Below are 15,763 nucleotides of genomic sequence, written 5' to 3' on the forward strand. Positions count from 1 at the left end.
ACGGTGTAGAGATATTATCGAGCCGTATATGCCGGATCGAGCCTTACGTCAGGTCGGATATACTCAGCCTATCCCGGTTGAGCGTATGAGACCTGATAGAGCAATACGGTCATGGAAGTCTTTATCGTACAGGCTCACGCATTCCTCTGTCACAGTTGACGATACCTGGTGGAGATTTCCATCGGCTCGGGGCATTGATCGAAGGAGATGCCGGCCAGTTGGATACGATCCCACTGCCTGTGATGCTGGTTATATGGACTGGTACATGCGATATTCACATCCTCATCTCCTTCATGCCCCACAGGATGGATCGGTCCAGCTTGCTCGCTTCAACAGCGAATATGTAAGTTTATTATTATTTAATATTAGTTTACATGTGTTTGTTTTTAATATTTATTTATTTATTTGCAGTGGGTTAGCTGGTTGTGGCGTATCACCCAGTGATCAGCTGTCAAGCGAACTGATGAGGAGGCTCCACTTATTAGGAGCGAGATGGATGAATTTATGGACGCATGGCGCTGGACGAACTGATATATGTTTTTATCTACTAGAACTTATTATATAGCCTCACATTTTAACACTTTTGAGATTATATGTACTATTTTATGTTTATTAATTTATTTTAATGTTTATGTTGTTAATTTTTATTTGTAAAATGTTAATCCGAGTTAAATTCCGTAATTTTTATTTCTAAAAGGTTAATCCGAGTTAATAACAACACCCTTAAATTCCACAATTTTTAATACCCAGCCACGCGGGCGTGAGGCTATCATGTCTGCACCTATGGTGAGGCGTGATAGCCTCACGCCTCACCTTGTGGTGACGAAGGAATGAAAGACAGACCATTCCTCTCAATCACCAATGCCCCCTTCAATGTTGCGAAATCAGAACCTATTTTTACTGATTTAGTATCAGCAAGAGCCCTTTACTTGGCTTGTGAGTCTTGCGCCGAGAGGGGAGAACGAATGGCTCAGGAATCGAATGGTTCCGAGCGGCCCCTTTCTCTCAAAGTCTTTTGGCACATAATCGTCAGCTACTATGGATTTCAGGGTTTTCCCCCCAAGAAAGTCTTTTTCCAGAACGACGAAATAGATCCTCAAGCTTTGTTCACAACCGTCGAGCTAAAGCACCTTCTCTTGAGCCTCCTCCATGTAAACTTTTTACTGATCATATGAATGGGTCAAAAGAAAGCTCATGAATGAGATAGGGGTCGAACTCAGACATACGATACGGGTATAACTGCATTTGCCTCACGCCTCACCGTGTGGTAAGGCGTGATAGCCTCACGTCTCACCTTGTGGTGAGGCGTGATTACCTCACGCCCGCGTGACGGGAGAGGAAAAAATCCTCCATTTCCCACTCCAAAAGCTCTAAGGGTATTTTCGTCCTTTTCACAGGGCTAGAGCTGGGAAATGGAGGCTATGTTTAACAACACCCATTTTTTATTGGCAACAAGCATAATGAACCCCTAAACTTCCCTTGTTCCAAGGATCAAGTTCCTCGTCAATTGTTTTTACATATCAAGCCTTTGATCATTGATTTTGTTATGTTGTGTAACTTTTCCATTGAGTTTGAAAGACACGAGCCTTTGAGGGTTTCGGTCTATTGATATAGACATTTTCACTCTAGTGTGGACAAATAAAAAAATAACTTACCTCAGAAGCTCTGTTATTGCTTCGGTTATAGATAAGTAACAAAAGAGTGATAATTGAGTGTTGTTGTAAAGGACGATACTTTATTCAAACTTAGACTATTTATGTAAAAGGTTTGTTCTCTACATGTGAAAGAGTTCTTTAGTAGATTGTTGGGATAAGCATATATTCACAACATATATATTTATCCGAATAAGTAAACGGGTTTATGGGTTACCTCTTATAGCGCGGATCCCGCTCTTGATTTGCAGCGGAAGGATTCGGATCAATCACCCGGTCTAGTATCATCAGTCAAGCCTTCAACTATGCCAATAGAATTGGGAGATAAAGACAATTGGTTCACGAACTAAAGCGACGACGAATCCCAAAAATAGAGAGGGGCGGCGACTTAGGGAAAAAGAGGAGAGAAAAAATTCTCTTTTCTGTGTTTTTGAGATACTGTATCTCTAAAACCTAATTCCTTATTCTCTTAGAATTAGTGTTGGTTAGGGTTTCTATTTATACTGAATAAATAGATAACCTAACCCTAATTCTTATTGGGTTTGGGCTCGTTCCATTTCGGGCGGGCCTAATTGGATCCATAACCAATTAATTCCAACATCTCCCACTCGCACGCAATGGAACTTATTCCAAACTTTCTCAATCTCGGTCTCTATCATACTCTTGCAAATAGTTCGTGCGACCGGCATACTATCGAGAGCTCTAGTGCTATATACTCGTTAGAACATATAGCTGCTCAATTTTCATGTAACAAACTTGGAACTATGTACTCGTTAGAGATATATAGATCTTAGATTTGAACACGGATTGTCGGTGGTGTATGCTTTTATCCTAGACTCCATATCATATCCACTGTAGTCTTCGGATCTCTACAGTACATCTATTTTTCACAAATATGCACATATGCATAAGTGTCCGGACGGTGAAGAATAGAAACACTTAGATATGATTCAAATGGATGTCTTTCCCTCTTAACATTATTCTGTCCATTATAATTTGATTCGCTTATCCAGTCAGGGTCTCTTTGGTTGGTATTATCTCATCAACCTCGAGGTATCCCTTTCCAAGGTAGCTACATCAAACTAAACTTCTTAGAATAAGTCTAGGGTCTATAAGGATAAACAATAGTCAAGAAGCGCATCTTCATGACGTGAGTCTCACATTAGGAAAAGGCGAGATCAATCTACTTTTCCATCTCGTGGTCGCTAAAGCACACATGGTATGGGTCATGTGTTATGGTGTTCAATTCTTTTTCTGAAGAAGAGCATGTTATTAACACCATACAGAAGCATAGGTGTAGATGTGCCTAAACATCTAACTTTAGTTCATCATTTATGATGATCACTTCTGGCTATGACAGAAGGCTATAAGTTATCGGAAACTTGCCCTTTTAGATTACTTGTTAATCTTTTTCATGTATTTGTAACACATGTTATCTTGCACCGTAATGGAAACACTTTTCCATGTCTATAGCAAGACGGCTTCTATCATTCAACAAGCTCTCGAAATTGCTCAAAGACAGCCTCATCCTTCATTTATCATCACATTGATGAAATGGGGGAAACTGCTCATGTGAGTGAGCTACATTCTGTCTAAACATGCATTTTGAGTTCATAACAGCAAATATTTACAATTAAATACTCGCACTCGTGTATTGATGAAAATTCATAAAACCTTTATTAATAATTCATGTCTTACAAATAAAACAATGAAGAATGAGAAGTATACTTAGATCCTAAACAATCCTTGGGATCTAACATGTTTTACTTAAACATCTCTCTTGACTGGTTTGGTGAGGGGATCTGCCACCATGTCATGAGTAGATATATACTTCACATTAACTTCTTTGCGTGCAATTAAGTCCCTGATAAAATGACACTTAATCTCTATGTGCTTTGATTTGCTGTGGAACCTCTGGTCCTTAGCGAAAGCTATAGCAGATTGACTGTCACTGTTAACTATGACTTAGGTTTGACAATTGGTTACATTCAAGTTGTTTAGGAACCGATTCATCCAAACAGCCTCTTGAACTGCTGATGAATACGATACGTATTCAGCTTCCATGGTGGACAGGGCTACATAAGTTTGTTTCTTGCTACTCCAGGAAATCGCGCCATTTCCTAGCAAGAACTCATAGCCTGACGTGGACTTTCTTTCGTCCAAGTCTCCTGCCCAATCAGCATCCGTGTATCCTCTCAAATTTAGGTCATTACCTTGATAGCATAGAGAATAATCTGATGTTCCTTTGAGGTACCTCAGTATCCTCTTCACAGCTGCCCAATATGCTAGTCCTGGGTTGGACTGATATCTACTCACCATCCCAACCACTACAAGAAATTTGATTTTTTGCAATGCCGAAAGTCGTTGCCAAATAACTTTTTCGCAACGACAAACGCTTTTTTGCAACGACCCACACCTATTACAAAAGATTTCGTTGCTAAAGGTTTCGGTAACGACAATGATGTCGTTGCCGAATATAACTGTTTGGCAACGACAATGTTGTTGCCGTATACCTATCGTTGCCAAATTGGCAACCAATAATCACGGATGAAATCTTTCTTTTGCAACAACAATTGTCGTTGCAATATATGTTTAATTTTCAGCAACATGTATTATCGTCGGCATAATTAGAAGTTTTAGCAACAACATTGTCGTTGCCATATATTATTTTGTTTAGCTACTACGAGCGACGTTGCCATATATTATTTTGTTTAGCTACTACGGTCGACGTTGCCATATACTATATCATTTTGCAACAATGTTATCGTTGCCATATACTATATCATTTTGCAACAATGGTGTCGTTGCCAAATACATGTACGTATAGCTACAGTCATTGTCGTTGCTAAATATTGTATTATTCTGCAACACATATGTCGTTACCATATATTCTGGAATTTCTTTCAGAACCTATACATGCTGATTTGACAGGTATAAATTATTATTACATCTATATCAAATAAATACAAAATAAAAATACATATATAAATAAAATCACACCAGATGGTTCAAGCACTTAAGATGTAACAATTTCATAATGTAAACCAACTTTGATACTTTTGATCCATCCACAACCAGTGGCTCTTTGTACTCCTCTAAGAGGCGATAGAATCGAGCTGCTTCTCCTGAGGGTTCCTCGGGTTCTTCATTTTGACCATCCTCATCTCTCTGATCATTTCCAAGTAACCCCATTCCAGTCACACCACATCCCACTTGTAACATATCAAGCATGTCTTCATCAACACAAGTATCCTCACTTTCAGAGCAAAGATCAATATGTTTTTCACCATGTTTATCCCATATAGTGTAGCTTTGTAGAAAACCATTTTTCAATAAATGAAAGCGAACTTGACTTCTGATTTGAAAATAAACATTCACACATTTACTACAAGGACACCTAATTCTTGTTCCAATGTTGTTGTCTTCATATGCACTAGAATTAGCGAAAGCAAAATCAAGAAAGTTGTCTACCCCTCTTAGATAGTCTGGTGCATCTCGATCTTTGAGTTTCATCCATTCTTTATCCATGGATATTTCCTAATTTTCCTTCTAAAATAAAGACGATCAATTAAGTATAATTTGTTCGATACACTATAAGTTTGAACATATATTAGGACGGTTAATAGTTGTTGGCTTGTCCTATTATCAGAAATTTGGGCATTTGTCTAATACAAATAGGTTAAAGTTTAAATATCTTTATTATGTATTATTGACAAGTCAATTTATCTATTAGGCAGCAACATTTTTTATAAGTTTAAATTTATAAACAAAGCTCTGCCAATTAAATGAGCAATTACTGACACGCAAATTCCTTGAATCTTTAGCAATTACTGACATGCAAATTCCTTGAATCTTTAGCATCTAATGCGAAATAAACATGGAGACATAGTCATCTCTTGATTGTGCTCATTTATCACCAAGAAGTACAGATGCTACTTCGGCTAGCTAGCTAACAATCTATCGAAGTTGCCTCTGGAATAAATTAACAAATTGAATTTTAATTTAAAATGCAATACAAAATGATCAGTCATTAATCAATATGATACTCTGACCAAATACAATTGAAGCAAGTTGAATTCTTGTCACAAATATTTGGATCATAGAACACCAGTCAAGAGCATGAAGTCTTACTTTTATGTGAAGAGTTCCGTATTTTGTTTCCAAGCCAATAATGCCCTATAATGAGTAAAAAATGTCAGCAGCACAAAGTTTGAATTCCATATGACCAGGAGAGCAAAGATATTAGTGTATAACAGAGGAAAAAGAAGAGAAAAATTCAACAACCTTAAGATGCAGAACATTTACATTAAACGCATTTCAATCTCAAATGAAATAGGAAAGAAATACAGATAACAAAATTGGATACCTCTCCTTTTCCAAAGATGAGTCCTGAAGTCCAACTAACTTTAGCACCTGCTTCCTGCTGATCAGGGGAGAATATATCCTTCTGTTTCTTCAACCAGCACTGGACAAACAAATGAAGAAAGTCGCCCTAATGAGATTCTAAATAGAGATGACAATTCTAGATTGATGAACTTTGGAAATATCTTGTCACTCATTTAATTTATTTAATTTGATTAAATGATCCTTTGAATTTGTTTAAATTGACCAATAGATCCTTTAAATTTGCTTAAATTACCTGTTAATCTCTTCAACTAAGTTAAAGTGATATATTCAACCCGAATCTGCTTAAAGTATAGGTGTTTCAAGTTGTCCACATAAGTTCAGAAAATCAACTGAATTATTTGACCAAACACAGGACTCTGACATATTAAACCTAAACAAATATGGAATCTCAGTAACTAATTTGCAAAATTCTTATGATTCATGATGAAGAAAGTCCAAATCAAAGATAAGTAAAAAAGTCAAGCATCTAAACCATAAAAATTCAATTCAATCCATTTGACAATTCCTATATTTAAAAGATGAAATCAAGCAAAGAGCCAAGAAGGTTATTTGAAAGTTCAATGCACTTGTTCTAGCATTTGAATTTACTTTCTGATACTAAAATTGGATAGTGAGTGTGATAGCTAACCACAAAGGTCAGACTCTGCAATAGCTTTTTGACAAAGAAACCAAAATTTGTCATTTCAAACACAAGAATTCTAATTTTGGAATCTTAACCAACCTTTTTACAGTCCCAACAATGTCAATGTTGCTCCCAATCAGAATCCAAAAATAAACAGTGCCAAATAAGGCTAAGTCCCTGTCAAATGGGTCAAGGATGGATATTCACGTTCTTCCTTTCCTTATTGCCCAATTATTACTGCACTCTCTGTACTGTGAAACAAAAGCAAAGACAAATAATCCAACCCTTTTTACTCATTCAATCAAAAACTATTACCATAGATTGCGCTATCTTTGGTTCCCTTTTGTCCCTGTCAAATGGGATTCAGAAATTAAAATTCAAGAGGCTATAGCGAACTTCAGCAGTAAGGATTCTAGAAGCAGACAGTAAGGCTTTTAACGCTCTCTCTGAAAATGAGCTCTTAGTTGAGACGAACAATCAGCTTAAAACCAAGGTTGATGAACTTGAAGGACTGCTAAGTTCTGCTGTTTCTGAGAAGGATGCCTCAGCTCAACAGCTTGCTTCTCACATGAGCACTATTACAAAACTAGAGAGAAGCACTCTAGGGCTCTAGAACTTCATTCGGCTACTGAGGCTCAGACTTTAATGGCAGAAAAAGAGTTACAGGAGGTCGTTCAAAGGCTGGCTCAGAGAGATGAAGAAACAAAAGATTTGAATGATAAGCTAAATGCTTATGAAGGAAAAATAAAACTCTACGAAGAACAGGCTCATGAAGCTTCTGGTATTGCTGAAACTCAAAAACTTGAGCTGGAAGATGCTCACCGGAAACTAGAACATCTTGAAAGTATTATTGAGGAACTACAAATCAAGTCAACTAACTTTGAAAAAGAGAGTGGTGGACTGGCTGAGGCAAATTTGAAGCTCACTCAGGAACTGGCCTCATATGAGGCCAAATTGAGTGATTTAGAGGCAAAACTGTCTGTAGTTCATTCTGAGAAAGACGAAGCAGTAGAACAGCTACAATCTTCAGAAAAAGTGATAGAAGACTTAACTCATCAACTTACTGATGAAGGACAGAGACTACAGTCTCAGATATCTTCGGTAATGGAAGAGAACAACCTGCTTAATGAAACATATCAAAATGCAAAGAAGGAACTTCAAACTGTGATTATCCAGCTTGAAGAGCAGGTGAAAGAGCACAAGGCAAATAAAGATGCCTTAGAATCTGAGATTGAAAATCTCAAGGCTGGGATGGCAGAGAATTCAGCACTGCAAACCCAGGTGAAGGAACTCGAGGATAAATTGGCAATAAGATATAGAAAGAGAAGCAGCTCTGAAGAGATCCCTTGAAGAGCTTGAAGCTAAGAACAAAGAGATTGTAGCGCTAGAGAAGCAGGTGAAGGAGATCGATCAGAAATTGCAAATGAGTGATGCAAAATTATTAGAAAAGGGGAAGTTGGCGGATATGAAAGACAGCACAGAGATAAAATCTAGAGACATGGGATTTGGGTCATCAAGTCCACTGAAAAGGAAGAGTAAGAAAAAGCAAGAGGGTGCAACAGCCCAAGCAGTAGCGGAGACACATGCACAAACAACAGAGGCTTCTCCTGTGATGCACATCAAGGTCATTTTGGGAGTGGCCCTTGTATCTATTATCATTGGCATAAGTCTTGGGAAACGCTATTAGTTTTCTTGCTTGCTGTTTCTTTTTTTTTCTTTACTTTGGTTTTATTGGTTATGAAAACCTCATAGACAAGGTTATGCCCATAATATTGTAAGTTATGTATAGTGGAGAGCTAGGTCTTTCATTCTAATCGTGACAGAAATTGTCACCCCTAATTATAAATGTAGTGACTAGAAGCTTTTAAACTAATATATCAGATATAAGTTCTTAATAAATGGCAAAAAGTTTTTAACTAAGCTATTACAATCACTTGAACAATTAAAGCCAAGAGAAGTCTTTTCAATTGAACAAATTCATAGTTTATAAAGTTAAACCAACTAAAATTGGAGCTAAAAAAACTATTCATCATGATTCGTAAGGCAAGCATTATTAATTTCTCAATCTGCAATTAACTTCAGATGAGATCACTGATCCATCCAGGATTCAAAAATGCAGTAGATCATTCAATCCAAGTAAATCACAAAGCCAAAAGCAGAAAAATGAAAAGTCAAACACCAAATTCAATCTGACCTCACCCACAAAGCTCTCTATTCCCGCAAAAGAAATAATAATATCCCAACCACTACACAGCAAGCAAGTAATACAATAATAACAAAAAGAATCTCAATACCTAATTTACTTCCCCTATCAAACCACAAATAAAATCCAAAAGAAAAAAACTAAACAAATTAACAAAGCAAATATATGTACAGAGGATTAGAGAGCGTGAGAGGGGAAAGCGTTAAGTACCTTAGGGTTTGGGTGAGAGAGTGAGAGAGAAAACGCCGGCGTCACGGCAGAGTGGAAAGCTCCGGCGCCGGCGTCCTGGTAGGTCACTGAGGGAATTGTCGGCGTTAGGTTTGGGTCTGGAAGGAACTTGTTACGCGTAGTAGAATAGGGGTAGGTCGAGGAGGGATCTTTTATATTTTATAGGGATAAATTTCAAAAATACCCCTAATCTTTAGGGCCGGGAGCAATTTTATCCTTGACGTTTAAAATAGTGTAATTTTATCCTTGACGTCTTAAATTGTCTATTTTACGAGATGGATAAAAAAAATTCACCGAATTAATAAATATTAATCTCAAATTCTATTATTAAATCACATAAAATATGAAATCTTTTTTTTAAACGAACTGCTATGCAATCGGTGCATAATAAAGAATAAAATATCCGTTTTTTATAATAATATCTGAAATTGACCCAACTTGACCACGTTAGGGATAAAATTGCTCTCGGCTGCCAACGTTAAAGGTAAATTTGCACCATTTTAGACGTAAGGGGTAAAATTGCTACTGACTGTAAACTATAGGGGTATTTTTGCACCTTATCCCTATTTTATATTTATCATTTTTAATTTTTTAATTGATATAATAATTGTCTTCTGCTACAACAGCTTTGTAGCGATAAACTCATAAACTTTACAGCAACGACTGTATTGTTACCAAACTTTTATGCATAATTTTCAGCTCGGGAATTTAACAATTTTTTTGTAACGACACAAATTGGTGTAGCGAAAATATACTTTTAGAAACAACACGATGTGTAGCTATAAATTAATTAGTTTATTTTTTAATAGAAATATATATTTAATTTCTTTTATTTTCTAATTGCCTAATAAATATCTTTGGCAACAACAATTTGCGTAGCCAAACCTTTTACTCCAAACGCAACGACTTTACGTCGATGCTATACATAGGAAACTTTACAGTAACGAGGTTATTGTTGTTGCTATAAACGGTCCTGTTTCTAGCAACGACATACCGTTGTGGCTGTAAATCCTATACTTTATCGCAACACTGATCTGGTTGCTAAAGGTAAGCCTATTTTCCCGCTAACTACATTTGGCGAAATTTTATGGACGCGCGAACTGAAAGATTTATAGTAACAGACTTTGGCAACGACTTATACATATTCGTTGGTAAAGATGAGCTTTAGATACGACGGAACTATGTCGTTGCCAAACCTTGTTGCAAAAGAGCAATTTTCTTGTAGTGAACGGCATGACAGATATCAGGTCTTGTACACAACATGGCGTACATTAGACTACCTACGGCACTTACATATGGAATGTTTTCCATCCTTTTCTTTTCGTTTGGATTCTTTGGACACATTTTGGTACTTAGGGTGATGTCCTTAGTCATCAGGCTATCTACAGGCCTACTTCCACGCATACCGAAACGATCAATGACTTTGTTAACATAAGTCTCTTGAGACAGTGCTAATAGTTTCTTTGATCGATCCCTTGAAATCTTAACCCCAAGTATGTATGTAGCTTCGCCCATATCTTTCATTTCAAAACTTGAGTTTAGCCAAGCTTTGATTTGGTTTACAAATTCTATGTCATTTCCTGCTATCAGTATGTCATCTACATACAAAGATAAAATGACAAAATTTCTACCCGACCATTTCGTGTAGACACAATGGTCCTCTTCAAGCATCTTGAAGCCATTCGAAATCATTTGATTGTGAAAACGAAGATACCATTGCCTAGAGGACTGTTTAAGGCCATAAATTGACTTTTTCAATTTGCAGACCTTATGCTCGGAGCCTTTTACCACGAAGCCCTCTAGCTGTGACATATAGATCTCTTCGCTCAATTCTCCATTGAGAAAAGCAGTCTTAACATCCATCTGATGTAGCTCCAGATCTAAACTTGCTACAATAGCTAAGATTAGTCTAATAGATGTAAACCTTACAACAGGTGAGAATGTCTCCTCGAATTCTATTCCTTCCTGCTGTTGGGGTTTAGTGTCCTATAGACAATTGTTCTAGGATATAAACTCAATGTAAATGAAATGTTCTTTATATCATTTGTTTTAATAAGATATGGTTTCATAACTATATAAAGGCAACCTCTTTTAAGAACTAAATAAGTCTAATAAAAGGAAATCCCTAAGTTTGTTTAAAGTGGTTATAAAGTGTTCATACAAGCATGAAGTGAGACGAAACTTTATAATAAACTAATAAACTTAAAACCACCCCAAGTCAAGTAATATGTTTAGAAATAGGATTGACATATCACTGCTGAGACTTGCATGTAACAATGTCTTCTATCGAGACAGAGAGCTGATCTCACAAGCTTCAAATATACAGATATCTGGACAGTTACATGAATCCGATGAAAGGGAGTTCATTAGGATTGGGGACCCGACTTGAGATAACAGGATGGGTAGATTTATCCTTGTCACATGTTCATCTCATTGGTATTAATAGGTATAAGTAATCCTAAGACTCAAATGAATGTTAATTAGTGATTCTGGATTATGGAATGTGATGCTTTGATCTTGTTGTAACACGATCCATAACAGAGATGACTCTGGGGTGTGAACGGCAGACGTTGGGTATCACATGAAGTAATTGCAGGATAGTTATACATTGGATTGAGCATTTGTCACTCCTGATAAATGGGAGATATGTCCAAGGATCGCTTGTGGAAGACTTGACTCTAAATCCTTGCAAGGTGATAGCTTAAGACTTGAAATGCAGATTTCACTTAACCTATCTAATTGGAGTTAACTCGGCATGTACAAGTAAAACGAACGTCTCGTTATATGTGACTTGACATTATCCATAGTCATAAAATTCTGTTCAAGGATGTAGTTGATAAAGGATCGAATTATATTGTAACTAATACGGAAAGGTCAACGACAGAATCAACCTGTCTTCTTATAGCTCTGGGGGAATGTTTCGGATCTTCCAATCACATTTCGCGTACTCATTCCGTTATGCAAAGATTAAATATAATTCTGAGAAAATTAATTTAATGGTTGCATACGGCTAGAAGCAATAAGAACCTAATGGGTCACACATAAGACTTGGAGCCCAAAAGAGAAACATATGTTAATTAATTGATGGAAGCCCAACTGAGTCCATTAAGGCCCAGTACATAAGGGGGAGCGATTTTATGTATATAAAATATATAAATAATTAATTTGATTTTTAACAATTATAATTAGATTATGATTGTGAATTAAATTAATTAAATGATAAATAAGTTAGGAGGTTTAATGAGATTAAATTGCTTCTATTATTATCCTGTCAAGTTATTGTTATTATCTTTATATTTAGATATAATTATAGATAATAACTAATAAGAATTTTATTCCGAATTAAATTCTTATTCAGTAACCTAATTCTATCTAATTAGAGTTTAGATACAAGAGAGTATATATACCCCCCTTACATGAGAATTTCGGCCAACCCTAGCTAACCAAAGAGAGAGAATTTCGACACCCCCAGTTGAGGACGAAATAATCCACCGCTTCCTCCTGTTTCAATTGATTATTAATCTCTTTCTCTTATCCTTGATCTTGTGTTGATTTATTATAGGCAATCTACTTTGGTTGCTTTTATACGGTTGAGTTCTAATCATATTTTGAATTGTGTTTTTGTCTTGTGCTCGGGAACTCGGAGTAAGAGTTGTGGGCACTACGATTGCAACGGTAGATAGATCTTGAAAAGGTATTTCCTTCTATCCCTCTTTATATGAAATAATGATTAACGGATCTTGGTTAATGGAAAAAGGTTAAAATTTTTATATTTCCGCTGCCAAACGTTAGCCTATTTTCCTTCAGTGATGTCAGAGCCTGCGTTAAATCCGTTATTTCATATATGAAAATTAAGAAGTTTTTCAATCAGATTGAATGAATATTTATAGTTAGGTTAATTAACGAAATTATTTTGATTAATTAATTCTAAAGACAAATAAGTTTTAATTAATTGTTAATTAAAATAGATTATGCATATGTTCCTAATTATTTTGGTTGATAATCATTATAACAAAATCTATTAGTTTTATAGTTAGATTGATAAAAGTTAGTTTTATTATTCTAAAGATAAAACGGAAAATCTTTAATAGGTTTTTTCTTATTTTCTGAAAATCGTTTTAAAACCGTTTTAAAACTGATATATATATAAATATATATATATATATTTATTTATTTATTTATTATTTTTAAAAAAACATTTGGACATCAGCTCGGGTTGCGCCGTGAGGCGCAACCCGACCGCTATCCTGCGGTTGCTGCCTCGCGGCAGCAACCGCACAGCGGCGGACCAAACGCAATGGCTGCTGCCAAACGACAGCAGCCACGTGTTTGGGCCCGGCCCGAAACCTACATATTTTAAAATCGTTTTAAAATAGTTTTTAAATATATTTATATACATATATGTTTCAGAAATTAATAGTTTTCTGTTTTTGATTATCGGATAAAAGAATTTATTTAAAAGTTTGTTTTACCTATTTGTAAATCAAAAGTATTAAATGAATTAAAATCAAAATAACCGGGATATGCATATATAAGGTTTTGTATAGTCGTATTAATCTAATATGTAATTGCTACATTTAATTAGATTAAATATAGAAGATACGAAACTGATAGAATTAAAATTGGATGAAAGTTAATTTGATAAGTTAATGCGATTAACCTAAATATTACATAAATATTTTATGTAATCAACCAATTAAATTTATTTAATTGAGTCTATATATGTTTAGAGTTATGGACATATTTGGACCCTCTATTTAGTCTTTTGGTATTTTTGAAATAGGGCATGCGTGTCCTCCCTATCTACTATCTATTGTAATTTCTCCTCTCATCTAATTCCCTTCAAGATAATTGAAGTTTTCTCTAGTAGTATAGAAATTAATATGTAATTTCAAGGCGCCATGGAGAAGACGGAGGACCTAAAGAGAAATATGTAATAGTTAGTATTTCCCTAAGTTTGGCCTTTTATTCCGTTTCTGGCTCAACGGAATAATTTAGATAATATGTCCATAACACCAATGTATGTGTCTGATCTATGCTAAAGCAAATCAATACTAGGTTAAATTATGAGACTTAAAATAAAAATCTCTCACTAATTAAAAGTTAAGTAAATAAGCAAGTTATTAAAATCGGTTGCCCCTCCCTAATATTATAATTCAGCCAGTAGTACTGGGGGCCTTTGGGTTGTTGAGTAAACTCAAGCTCGGGGTCTTATGGTAACACCTGAATTATCGAAAAATCGTTTTTCATGAATATGGGTAATACTTAAATTAGATTATGATAATTGGATGAGTAAACTCATGTTATCATAAACTAATGGCCAATATGGTTGGGATTAATATGAATAACATATTAGTTACTAATGAGGTTAGTAACCCAATAACCTAGGAATCACATTATTGATGTGATTGATTGCATGAATCTACCTAACAAATGAGACTAGCTTGTTGAGTAAACTCAATGTGAAATCTCGGGAGTTAGGATCCTAGCTCACTAAAGGATTTGTGAAATTCTTCGAATTAATATGGAGGGCTATTAATTTGGCAAAATAGTGGGAGCAATTTAAAATAAATTAAAAGACTTATAATTTTAGATTGATGTACTTTAAAGCAAATGAATAACATATGTTTACTCTTTCTCACTCCCAGGTTAAATTAAAACACTCCTAAAATCATGACTAAAACCAATCTGCAAAATATACTTACCGATAACAAGTTGAACGGTTCAAACTTCACCGACTGGTATCGCAACCTCAAAATCGTTTTGAAGTTCGATAAGATAGGGTATGTACTTGATACACCGATACCCCCTAACCCGGCTGATGATGCTCCCATCGAAGAGATCGATGCTTACCAAAAGCACAAGGCTGATGACGATCATACGGGATGCATTATACTTGCATCGATGACACCGGAATTGCAAAGGCAACATGAGGAAATGGATGCCTATTCCATCATCATGCACTTAAAGGAGTTGTTTGGGAAACAGACTAGGTGCGAACGCTACGAGATATCAAAATTGTTATATCGTTGCAGGATGCAAGAGGGCACATCTGTGATGACACATTGTGTCAAGATGATTGGCTATATTACCAAGCTTTCTAATATTGGATTCGTGATGGATAACGAACTAAGTGTGGACTTAATTCTTCAATCCCTCCCAGAGAGTTATTCACAGTTCATCATGAACTACTAGATGAATGACTTGCAAACCTCTCTTGAAGAGCTTGCAAACATGCTCAAGACAGTCGAGCCCAATATGAAGAAAGACAAGGCAATACCGGCTCTTGTCATAGAGGGATCAAAGAAGAGGAAAGGGAATTTTCTCAATCCTAAACATTCCAAGAAAGGTAAGAGGGCCATGCCCACTAGAGCTAAGGGAAAGGAAGTGAAGAAGCCCAAAGGAGAGTGCCACTTATGTGGTAAAGACGGGCATTGGAGAAGGAATTGCAAGGAGTACCTAGCATCCCTCAAGAAGGGAAAAGACAGTGCTTCAACATCTGGTATGTTTTATATTGAAATAAATACAATTTCACAGTCTGAATCTTGGGTACTTGATACCGGATGTGGATCTCATATTTGTACGAATATGCAGGAACTAAATTGGACTAAGGAATTGAAGAAGGGAAGCGTAAACTTGCAAGTAGGAAAT

The 15,763-nt window shown here is 36.0% G+C and overlaps 1 long non-coding RNA gene across 1 annotated transcript; it reads right to left on the reverse strand.

The window, feature by feature from the left end:
- Positions 1-4,504: 4,504 nt before the first annotated feature.
- LOC136226766 (uncharacterized) lies at positions 4,505-9,231 on the reverse strand. Its single transcript, XR_010687851.1, has 4 exons — positions 9,095-9,231; positions 6,019-6,117; positions 5,784-5,828; positions 4,505-5,201 (listed from the first exon to the last, which is right to left on the reverse strand). It is a non-coding gene; the product is annotated as an uncharacterized lncRNA (long non-coding RNA).
- Between the last annotated feature and the right edge of the window lie 6,532 nt (positions 9,232-15,763).

The sequence above is a fragment of the Euphorbia lathyris genome, chromosome 4, assembly GCF_963576675.1.
Source record: "Euphorbia lathyris chromosome 4, ddEupLath1.1, whole genome shotgun sequence".
NCBI lineage: Eukaryota > Viridiplantae > Streptophyta > Magnoliopsida > Malpighiales > Euphorbiaceae > Euphorbia > Euphorbia lathyris.